This window comes from Chiloscyllium plagiosum, unplaced genomic scaffold (assembly GCF_037043375.1).
Source record: "Chiloscyllium plagiosum isolate Xiang-an unplaced genomic scaffold, Cpla_swu_hap1 HiC_scaffold_5, whole genome shotgun sequence".
Classification (NCBI taxonomy): Eukaryota; Metazoa; Chordata; class Chondrichthyes; order Orectolobiformes; family Hemiscylliidae; genus Chiloscyllium; species Chiloscyllium plagiosum.
The window spans coordinates 47,400,942-47,413,389 of record NW_028270143.1 but is presented as its reverse complement, the minus strand read 5'-3'; the positions used below and the strand labels follow the sequence as shown (position 1 = coordinate 47,413,389).

General features: G+C 43.0%; 1 protein-coding gene across 4 annotated transcripts in view; it reads right to left on the bottom strand.

The window, feature by feature from the left end:
* sgce (sarcoglycan, epsilon) overlaps positions 1–12,448 on the bottom strand; it is an 81,256-nt gene that overhangs the window by 18,443 nt on the left and 50,365 nt on the right. The window lies entirely within an intron of this gene.

The following is a 12,448-nucleotide window of genomic DNA, read 5'->3' as shown; positions in this document are numbered from 1 at the left end:
TCTCACATGGGAGGCTGGTTCAGAAGATAACAACCCATGAGGTTCAGGGCAATTGGTTTAGTGACAGGAAGGAGAGAGTAATTATCAAAGTTTGGTTTTATGACTGGAACCATGTCCCATGACATACAGTGGCTCAGCAGTTAGTACTGCTGCCTCATAGCATCAGGAACCCAGCTTCAATTCCATCCTCAGGCGAGGCGACTATGTGGAGTTTGCACATTCTCTCTGCATTTGCGTGGGTTTCCTCTGAGTGCTCCAGTTTCCTCAACAGTCCAAAGATGTGGAGGTTAGTTACACAGAAACATAGAAGATAGGAACAGGAGGCGGCCATTTGGCCCTTTAAGTCTGCTGTGCCATTCATTGAGAGCATGGCTGATCATCCAACTCAATAGCCTATTCCTGCTTTGTCCCCAGAACCTTTGATCCCATTCGTCCCAAGTGCTATATCGAGCTGCTTCTTGAATACATTCAATGTTTCGGGCATCAACTACTTCCTGTGGTAATGAATTCCACAGGCTCACCCACTCTTTGAAGAAATGTTTCCTTATCTCCGTCCTAAATGGCCCATCTCAAGTCCTCAGTCTATGCCCCCTGGTTCTGGACACACCCACCTTCGGGAACATCCTCACTGTATCTACTCTGTCTAGTCCTGTTAGAATTTTATAAATCTGAGATCCCCCCTCACTCATCTAAACTCCAGTGAAGACAATCCTAACCTGGTTGATCTCTCCTCATACGTCAGTCCCACCATCCCCAGAATCAGCCTGGAAAACCCTCGCTGCACTCCAAGAGCAAGAGCATCCTTCCTCAGGAAAGGAGACCAAAACCACACACAATATTCCAGGTATGGCTTCACCAAGTCCCTGTATAACTGCAACATCACATCCCTGCTCCTGTACTCTAACCCTGTCGCAATGAAGGCCAACATACCATTTGCCTTCTTTACCATTTGCTGCATCTGCATGCCTACCTTCAGCAACTGGTACACAAGGACACCCAGGTCCCACTGCACACTCCCCTCTCCCAATTTACAGCCATTCAGGTAGTAATCTGCCTTCTTTTTGCTTCCAAAGTGAATAACCTCGTATTTATCCACATTATAGTGCATCTGCCATGGATGTGCCAACTCAGATGGATTGGATAATTGGATGGGCTATTTCCCATGGCCAAATGTCCATGAATGTGCAGGCTAGGTGGATTAGCCATGAGAAATGCAAGGTTTCAGGGGTAGGTTAGGAGTGTGGATCTGGGTGGGATGCTGGGATGCTGTTCGGAGGGTTGGTGTGGACTCAACAGGCTAAATGGTCTGCTTCTGCACTGTAGAGATTCTATGAAATTCGTCTATACCACAGAATTCAGGGCCAAGTCCTTTGTCGTAGGATAGGGATAAGAATTGGCATTGGGATAAGAAAGTAAGGGAAGTAAACACGTAGCTAAGAGATTGGTGTGGGAAACAGGGATTCCATTTCATGGGACATTAGCATCAGTTTTGGAACTGGGGAGATCTGTACCGACGGGACGGTCTCCACCTGATCTGGAACCAGTGTTCTGGCGAAAAGGATAAATAGGGTGGTCACGAGGACTTTAATCTTGTGAGTCGGTGGGGGGGGGGGGGGGGGGGGGGGGGGGGGGTGGAAGCAACAGGGAGTATGGAGTCAAGTAGAAAGATGAGCAGCAGGTTAGCATGGGTGCAGGGTTTAAGTTCGAGGCAGACTAGGAATGAAGCAAAAAGGAAGAATAACTTAGGATATTATACTACAGATGTTGGAAATTGCATGGTGTCCATGTACACAGATCTCTGAAAGTTGCCACCCAGGTAAATAGTGCGGTGAGGAAGGCATATGGCGTACTGGCTTTTATTGGTGGAGGAACTGAGTTCCGGAGTCCTGAGGTCATGATGCAGTTGTATAAGACTCTGGTGCGGTCGCATCTGGAATATTGTGTGCAGTTTTGGTCGCCATACTATAGGAAGGACGTGGAGGCACTGGAACGGGTGCAGAGGAGGTTTACCAGGATGTTGCCTGGTATGGAAGGAAGATCGTATGAGGAAAGACTGAGACACTTGGGGCTGTTTTCATTAGAGAAAAGAAGGTTTAGGGGTGACTTGATTGAGGTGTACAAGATGATTAGGGGGTTAGATAGGGTTGACAGTGTGAACCTTTTCCCGCGTATGGAGTCGGGTATTACAAGGGGGCATAGCTTTAAATTAAGGGGGGGTAGATATAGGACTGAAGTTAGGGGTAGGTTCTTCACTCAGCGAGTCGTAAGTTCATGGAATGCCCTGCCAGTAGCAGTGGTGGACTCTCCCTCTTTATGGGCATTTAAGCGGGCATTGGATAGGTATATGGAGGATAGTGGGTTAGTATAGGTTAGGTGGGCTTGGATCGGCGCAACATCGAGGGCCAAAGGGCCTGTACTGCGCTGTATTCTTCTATGTTCTATGTTCTAAATCGTGAGGATAAGAAAATTAGCTTTAAGGCGCTTTACCTGAGTGCTCATAATAAAGTAGATGGATTAACAGCACAAATCATTCTGAATGATTTTATGATGTAGTCGGCGTCACAGAGACGTGATTGCAAGGGGTTCAGGACGGGCAGTTAAACATTCAAGGATTTACAACTTATCAAAAAGACAGGGAGGTGACATAGGCGTTTGTTAGTTAAGAATGAAATTAAATCTATGGCACTGAATGACAGGGTCAGATCATGTGGAGTCTGTGTGGGTGGAGTTGATGAACCACAAAGGTGAAAAAAGACCATAGTGGGAGTTATGTACAGACCTCCCAGCAGTGGTCAGGACCAGGGACGCAAGATGTACTGGGAAATAAATAGGGCAAGTCAGAAAGGCAAGGTCACGGTGATCATGGGGGTCTTAAATATGCAAATAGTCTGGATGAATAATGTTGCCGGTGGATCCGAAGAAGGGGAATTTGTGGAAAGCTTACAGGATGGCTTTTTTGAACAGTTTGTAACGGAGCCCACAAGGGAGCAGGCTATTCTCGACTTAGTGCCATGTAATGAGCCAGACTTTATAAAAGATCTTAAAGTAAGGGAACACTAAGGAGGCAATGATCATAACATGGTAGAATTCAGTCTGCAGTTTGAAAGAGAGAAGGCAAAATCGGATGTAGTGGTGTTACAGTTAAATAAAAGGTAATTACAGGGACATGAGAGAGGTACTGACGAAAATCAACTGGAAGCAGAGCCTTGCGGGGAAGACGGTAGAGCAACAATGGCAGGAGTTTCTGGTGTAATTGAGGACAGAGGTTCATCCCAAAGAAAAGAAAGATTATGCCGGGGCCGGGGAGGGATTAGACAGCCATGGCTGACAAAGTCAGTCATGAAATGAATCAAAGAAAAAGAGAGATCCTATAAAGTGGCCAAGAGCACTGGGAAATCAGAAGATTGCAAAGGCTGCAAAAATAGAGATAATAAAGAGAGAAATAAGGGAGGAGAGGATCAAGTATGAAGGTAGGCTAGCCAGTAATATTAGAAATGACAGTAAACGTTTCTTTCAATACATAAGAAACAAACGAAAGGCAAAAGTAGACATTGGGCCACTTCAAACTGATGCAGGAAGGCTAGTGCTGGGAGATAAGGAAATAGCTGAAGAACTTAATAAGTACTTTGCGTCAGTCTTCACAGTGGAAGACAAGAGTATTATCCCAACAATTAAGGAGAGTCAGGGGGCAGAGTTGAGCATGGTAGCCATTACAAAAGGGAAAGTGCTAGAAAAGCTAAAAAGGTCTAAAAATCAATAAATATCCTGGCCCCGATGGGCTACATCCTAGAGTTCAGAGGGAGGTGGCTGAGGAAATAGCAGAGGCGTTGGTTGTGATCTTTCAAAAGTCACTGGAGTCAAGGAAAGTCGCAGATGATTGGAAAATTGCTGTTGTAACCCCCTTGTTCAAGAAAGGATCAAGACAAAAGATGGAAAATTATAGGCCGATTAGCCTGATCTTGGTTGTCGGTAAAATACTAGAATCCATCGTTAAGCATGAGATTTCTAAATTCATGCAGGGTCAGATTAGAACAAGTCAGCATGGATTTAGTAAGGGGAGGTCATGCCTGACAAACCTGTTAGAATTCTTTGAATAGGTAACAAGTAGGTTAGACCAGGGAAACCCAGTGGATGTTATCTATTTAGCCTTCCAAAAGTCCTTTGATAAGGTGCCTCACATGAGGCTGCTGAGTAAGGTGAGGGCCTGTGGTGTTTGAGGTGAGCTACTGGCATGGATTGACAATTGGCTGAGTAACGGAAGGCAGAGAGTTGGGATAAAAGGTTCTTTTTCAGAATGGCAGCCAGTGACAAGCGGTGTCCCGCAGAGTACAGTGTTAGAGCCGCAGCTGTTCACTTTATATATTAATGATCTGGATGAAGGGACTGGGGGCATTCTGGTAAAGTTTACTGATGATACAAAGTTAGGTGGACAAGCAGGCAGTACTGAGGAGGTGGAGAGGCTGCAGTAAGATTTAGACAGTATAGGAGAGTGGTCCAGGAAATGGCTGATGAAGTTCAACGTGAGCAAATGCGAGGTCTTGCACTTTGGAAAACAAATACAGGCATGGACTATTTTCTAAAATTCGTAAAGCCAAAGTACAAAGGGATCTGGGAGTGCTAGTCCAGGATTCTCTAAAGGTTAACTTGCAGGTTGAGTCAGTGATTAAGAAAGCAAATGTAATGTTGTCACTTATCTCAAGAGGGCTGGAATGTAAAAGCAGCAATGTGCTTCCGAGACTTTATAAAGCTCCAGTTAGGCCCCACACATCAGGAATGACATACTGGCACTAGAGTGTGTCCAGCAGAAATTCACACAGATGATCCCTGGAATGGTAGGCAGGCCTACCATATGATGAACAGCTGACAATCCTGGGATTGTATTCATTAGAGTTTGGAAGGTTGAGGGGAGATCTCAGAAACTTACAAGATAATGCAAGGCTTAGAAAGGATGGAAGCTGGGAAGTTGTTTCCATTAGGCAGGGATACTCGGACCCTTAGGCACAGTCTTAGATGTAGAGGGGGTCAATTTAGATCGGAAATGAGGAGACATTTCTTCAGCCAGAGAGCGGTGGGCCTGTGGAATTCATTGCCGCAGAGTGCAGTTGGGGCCGGGACATTAAATGTCTTCAAGGCAGAGATTGATAAATTCTTGATCTTGCAAGGAATTAAGGGCTACTGGGAGAGTGCGGGTAAGTGGAGTTGAAATGCCCATTGGCCATGATTAAATGGCGGAGTGGACGCGATGGGTCAAATGGCCTTACTTCCACTCCTATGACTTATGGTCTTAGGAGGTCTGACCAGTTAGTTTGCAGATAATACAAAAACTGGTGGTGTGGTAAATTGTGACGAGCAAAGCCTTACAGCACAGAATGATATAGATGGACTGAGCAGTGGCAAATGGAATTTAATCCTGAACAGTACAAGGTAATACATTTTTGAGAAGACTAACAAGGCAAGGTAGTACACATTTCATGATGGTACCCCAGGAAGTACAAACCATCACAGAGTCCTTCGAATGCATGTTCTTGAAGACAGAAGAGGAGGTAGGTCAGATGGCTAACAAGGCATATGGGATACTTGTCTTAGTTACTCAAGGCAATGAATGAAAGAGTAAGGAGATGATGATGGAGCCGTATGTAATGTTGGTTGGAACAGAGTGTGCAGTTCTGGTTGCCACTCTGTCGGAATGATGTGATTGCACGTGGAAGGTCACAGAAGAGATTCATCAGGATACAGCATGGCTGCAGCTATTTACTTATGAAGCCAGACTGGAGAGGCTGGGATTGCTTGTTGATTGTGGTGCACATAGGTCTGAAGAGCACAGAAAGGGTAGTTAGGAAGAAATTTTTCCCCTTAGTAGAGGATTCAATAACTAGGGCACAGTTTAAGGTAATGAACAAGAGGTTTAGAGCAGATGAGAAAAAAATGTGTACACCCAGAGGTTTGTGGATACCTGGAACTCAAAGCATAAAAAGGGTGATATAGGCAGGAATCTTCAAGTCATTTAAGAACTGTTTAGATTTACACTTGAAACACCACAGTATACAATGCTATGGAGAAAGTGTTGGAAAATGGGATTAAATAGATGGATGTTTTTTGACCAATGCAGACACAAGGTGCCAAAGGGACTCTTTCTGTGCTGTAAAATCTTTGACTCTAAAATATTACCTGGTTAGAGCACCAGAATAAGTTAATTTAATGCTTATGAGTAGATTCTATTTATTTAATATAAAGAAATTTGACAGATTCCATTATAACTGTAACTTATAATTAAACAAAAGGGATGTTAAAAATAATGAACTGAAGTTCACAGAAATCATGTGTGTCTTCTCACAGAGAGTAGAGATGGTTAGCTCTGGCTAGGATGACTAGGTTTTAAATTATTATGTAAAATGGACTTGTTCTATTTTCACTACAGGAAGAAATATACACAGATAACAATTGGCCAGATTTTTCTCTAGCAAGCCATTAAAGTTCGAAATGATCCTATGTTCTTTAACAACATTACATTTGCCAATTAATTTGCAGGAAATACAAGCTGTAAACAGCAGAATAAGGGAAATGAAACAAAAGGGTTTGAGCAAAGACGGCAACGAACGAGGTAACTCCTTAGCCAGTGAGCACCTGGAGTTGAAAATAAATTTTGTAAAGACTGAGGAGGTGCATAAACAAAATGCTAAATCAGGTCCAGAAAGGTGGAGTAAGAGGACCAGAAAGACAAAGAAAAAAAAAACTAGCTCTATTACAATTGCCTCAAAGATTCAATTTCTGCAGGAGTGAAACTCCATATTTCAGTGCCAGAGCAGTCAATTAGTAGCCATTTACAAACATCACATTACCAAACGAATAATTGTGGCTACTCCAGCTTAAAATTCTCTGGTGAGTTTAATTCATGTCTACCAGGCAAACACAGCAAGTTCATGACATCCAGTGCTGAGCTAGACACCAAAACATCAATTTTGTTAAGGTAACAGCAGGGCAGTAAGCAACCTTTGCATGGAGTTTAACTCTGCACCTGTCCCTCTTCTGAACTTGCTGTGCCATTCACATATAATTAATAGTGACATTGTCAGTGTCAGGGTTATCAGAGTCACCACTATTTTAAAGCCAAACTGGTCCAACATGAGTAAGTTACCAGTGTAACATTTTCAAAAACTGCAGAATATTAACTCCAGGCAGGTTAAGAATCAGGCAAACCTCAGACTAGTACGTATTCAATAGTCAGGTCTATATTTCAATGATTTTTAAAAATTGTTTTTCTTTCTTTTTCATTTTTTTTCAAAAAGTGAAGGGGAGGGCAGGGATTAAAGCAAAATAGAGTTGGAGGGGGAAATAAAACACTCCACTCCCTGCGGTGCCTACCTCTCCCTGGACACGAATGCTCTTTTCTTTTCTTATACCCCACACTACCACCTAATAGCAGCGCTGCTTGTTTTTTTCAATGATTTTATATGGGAACAATGGACAATTAAAATAGTCATCCTGATGCTTCAAAATTGCTGCTATAATTAGTTTGTATTGAACCACAAAAACACAACAGCACAGAAAGAAGCCATTCAGTCCACTGTACTGGCGCCAGCTGAGAAAAAGAAACCAGTTTCCCAATCTAATGCTGCCTTCCAGCACTGGATCCACAGTCTTGCTGTTGATAGAGCTTTAAGTTCCTGTTAAATGGGTTGGACATTTCTGCCTCCACCAACAAACCAGGCAGTTCATTTCAGACACCCAACACGGAGTGAAAATGCTTTTGCTCTTGTACCTCTAATCTTTCTACCAATCATTATAAATCTATGACCCCTGCTAACTGCTCTCTCAGTTAGAAGAAACAGGTCATCCCTGTCAAGGCCCCTCATGGTTTTGTATGCCTCAAGTCACTGCTATTAGAAGACAACAACCAGAGTCTAACTTACTCTTCCCTCATGGCTTCAACTTTCAAGCCTTGGCAACATTCACGTAAACTGCCTCTGCCCTCTCTCGAGAACAATCATATCTTTCCTGTAATGCAGTGACCAGAACTGTATGCAAAACTCCAGCTGAAGCCTAATGTTTTATACACTTTCAGCATTACATCCCAGCTTGTTTTCTAAGCCTCAACCAATAAAAGAAAGCATTTGCTATGCCCTCTTTACCACCTTACCTACCTGTCCTGCCACCTTCAAGGACCTCAGTCCATCAGTAATGTTCCATTTACTAAGTCCCTTGCTTTGTTTGCTCATCCCAAATGCGTAACCTTACACTTCTTCAAAATGAATTCCATTTGCCCCTTTCACCCAATCAACCAAGCCATTTAAATCAATCAATCAATCAGTCTGTAGTCACCAGCTATCCTCCTCTAGTATAGGTTGGGTGGAAAAGCGATGATAAAATGCAGGATTATGGGGATAGGGTGGACTAACCAGGTTTGGCCTCTTTCCACAGTGTGGGCATTCTCTGATAGGCCCTACCCTTCCCTCAGTTATCTTCCTAGTTATTCTTGGCTCCGAATGTTCTGGGAAAATATCTTTCCTTGACTTTACCTACCAATGCCCATACTGTAATTTGTTTTATTATCCTTCTTCTGCATAAGTGTGTCTCTCAATGCAAGATACCTTCCCAGCTGACAGAACCACAATAAGGATCAGCTGTTCAACTGCAGTCACCGGGAAATCTGCAACAGCTAATCTCGGTGACTCATCTTCCAAATTTTTATTTAAAAAATAGCTCTTTGTACTGGAGTCTCAAAACCCCTGATAATGCCAGGGGAAGGTCATGAGGATAAATGCATCGGTATTCTGTACTTGTACAGTTGTTTTAACAGCAACCACCTACTATATCTAGAGAGTGACCCACTTGAAGTGCCACAGACTTGTCTGAGATAAAGAAAAAACATTCAAAGAGAAAACTTCAAATAAATGCTTTTCAGAGTCAGTGGAGCAATTTGGGGGACGGTTCATTGGCTGTTGGTCCAAAATCAGGCCTTTGCCTTCTCAGACTCCTCACATTTTGAGGCTGTGATGTCTATCCAATCGGACATAGTTCTGATTAAATGTTCATAAAGTACAATTCATGTGGCATGAAAACTTAAAGCTTCATCAAATTAAAATAAACAATGTGTAACCTGAATCGACCAACAGGAAGGCAAGTGTTAAGAACACTTAAGTTCAGAATAAGACAAACATATGGAGCCTATAAAGAAATAGATATGTCAATGTTAGTTACATTATCATTTTATAATAGGTGAATCTCACTCCAAAAAGACCGATAGCTTATTGATCTGTATAGCTTAAAATAAAGGATCATTATCACAAAATAATTGATTAGCTTTATTCCCCATTTGTATAAATACAATTGTAGCAGAATAGAAACAAAGGCAAGAAACTATAAAATTGGAAAGCTTTGAAATTGAAAACCATAGGGCAAGGCAGAAAATTAGTTTAGAATGAAGACAAAGAAAATGAACTTGCACTGTACTGTCTTGAAACCCTGTGATGCCAATTAAGTATTTTTGCAAGTATGGTCACTATTATAATCTATGGCACTCTGACATTGCACTATGCCCTCAAGTATTGTACTGGAGTCCAAGCCTGAATTACCATTATGGTCTCTGAAGTGATGCTTGAACAGATGACTCCTCCATTGAAAGGTAAAAGCAGTATCAACGATCAAAGGCAACTCGTGAAGACAACATTAATAGAACTAGCTCAGTGAGCTGAGTGGCTTCTTTTCATACCGTTTAAATTTGATGATTCTATGAATCAAATTGATATGATTGTGTTGAAATCATACAGGGAATAAAATGACAAACAAGCAAATAATGAAGAAAGTTATTTATTTTCTCAGTCCTGCACTTTGCAGCTCCAAGTAATGCAGTGTTAAAAAGCTCTGTTTTTCTGTTCAGGGCCCAAATGGTTTTGGAAGTCCCTGTCTTTGATGTTCCAAACTGAAACGAAAGGCTAGACAAGATGTCAAATGACATGCAAAGTTACTGAACCAATTTACTTGAGACTTTAGCTCAGCTAGCTCCATTGTAACTAGTCTTTAGCATAGTGGCACCTAAACTGTGGTTCATGACCCCCAGTAGAGTCAAAAGGACATAAGTGTGGGATTGTGCATTTCCTTTACTTCAATCCACAGCAGAGGCCTCTGTGCAGAGGAGACAGCCCAGTCTGGAGACTCTCGGTTAGAGACAAAAAAAATCTGCAGATGCTGGAATCCAAGGTAGACAGGCGGGAGGCTGGAAGAACACAGCGAGCCAGGCAGCATCAGGAGGTGGAGAAGTCAACATTTCACGTATCACCCTTCTTCAGGGCTGGGAGTAGCGTATGGGGAGCTGTTGCGGGGGGGGGGGGGGGGGGGTGCAGGATGGTGAGGTGGGATAGGTGGAGACATGTAGAGGGTGCGACCTGATTGGTAAATGGGAAGAATGAATCCAGTTGGTAAATGGAAGGAAGGGTCAATCAGACAAATGGGAGGGGGAGGGGCTGGGATGGGAAGGGAGATTATTTGAAATTGCAGAACTCAATGTGGAGTCCTCTGGGCCTTCAGGTGCCCAGGTGGAAGATGAGGTGTTGTTCCTCCAATTTGCAGTCTCATTCATTGTGACAATGGAGGCCAAGGAGGGGAAGATATTCTTGGTGCTGGGGTCTAGATAGAGTCCGTGCAAATGTTTAAGGATAATGCGTTAGATGCGGAGACTGGCAGGGTGATATGTGAGGACAAGATGGACCCTGTCTTTATTGCAATGGGGGTAGGGGAGGCATCTGGCAGCAAAGCCCTGGATTCAGTGAATTAATGCCTCCACATAGTATGGAGTGGACAGTGTGCTCAAGACACCCTTTAACATTAGAAACCATTACTGAAGGCAAACTTCATCAAGCCCAGAATATTTGTGTTGACTTGGTTCAGACAAAGGCTGGAACATGTAACTCAGTGACTGACTGAGCATGGGAAAACCAGGATGTCAAGGAGCTAAGGTAGGAAGGTGGCTAGCAGATTCCAACTTGACAGTGTTTCTACTCCCATCTACGTGATATACAGACCCCTTACCTCAGGTTAGCAACTCTGCTCCACAGCAGGTACCAACAATTAGACCAAAAGAGGAGGAAGACAGAGGGGCTAGTGAAAGTGTTGTAGTGTGTGTACATTTGTACGTGTCTATAGCCGAAGGAAGAGGTTGGAAAGCAGAGCTACTGAATGTGTGGGGTAGACAGGTAAGTAAGATGGACTGATGGGTGTATGTGTGAAGATGATGGGCTGAACAGGGGCGCTGGGGGGGAGGGGGGGGGGGGTGAGGGAAGGGACTTCACAGTCTTTTGTCAACAAAAAAAATGGAGAATTTGGCTGAAATCTACATAAGTTCATAAAATAATTATATTTTTACAATTATTTCAAAAGCTCAGATATTCATATTTATGTGATGAATTATATGTTGCCTTGTAATAAACTCTAATTCTGTATTGAATGTTTGATTTTTGTTGTTGTCTGGGGTCATGTTATTTTTCAGGTGTTAAAATGGGGTCACATCATTGTCCACTGGAGGGAGAAAGTGTAACTTATGAACAATCAAACTTCAGTCCTTTATGGAGACAGATATTTGAAAATCTAAATTGATGATTGATTTTGCTCGACAGTAACACTATGATTTGAGCAGAATCCTCTTGGGAGATTTTCTCCTCTAATTTGATTTTTTTTATCAAGCGGAGTTTTCTTAATGAAGGAACAGGGTGTGTGCAAGTTCCAAACATGACACTGTTCGAGATTGAGATTCTGGACAAACATTAAACAATTGGTGAGAAATGGCTAGTTAATTGTAGTGTTTAACAACCGAACTGTGTTTGTTCACCATCTACATTTATATTTTAGTCTTAGGAACCTAAAGAACAATTGAAAAATGTGACAACACCAAACTGCAGTGGGCGGCACGGTGGCACAGTGGTTAGCACTGCTGCCTCACAGCGCCAGAGACCCGGGTTCAATTACCGCCTCAGGCGACTTACTGTGTGGAGTTTGCACATTCTCCCAGTGTCTGCGTGGGTTTCCTCCGGGTGCTCCAGTTTCCTCCCACAATCCAAAGATGTGCAGGTCAGGTGAATTGGCCATACTAAATTGTCCGTAGTGTTAGGTGAAGGGGTAAATGTAGGAGAATGAGTCTGGGTGGGTTGCGCTTCGGTGGGTCGGTGTGGACTTGTTTGGCCGAAGGGCCTGTTTCCACACTGTAAGTAATCTAATCTAATCTAAAAATACAACAAGGAAATACTTTTGCAGACTTGGCACAATATTGTTAATCAGTGGTGTTACATCGATAGGACGGAAATAATAGAGGCTGCGCATTTCTTCGGAGAAAGTAGCATCAAAATGGGGTTGAATGCCGGAGTCAGGGAGGGGGGAGTGTGGAGAGTGAGGGGGGTGGAGTGGAGTGCAGGGCAGGCAAATCCACAAATCATTACGAGTAGCAACACAGATTATGGAC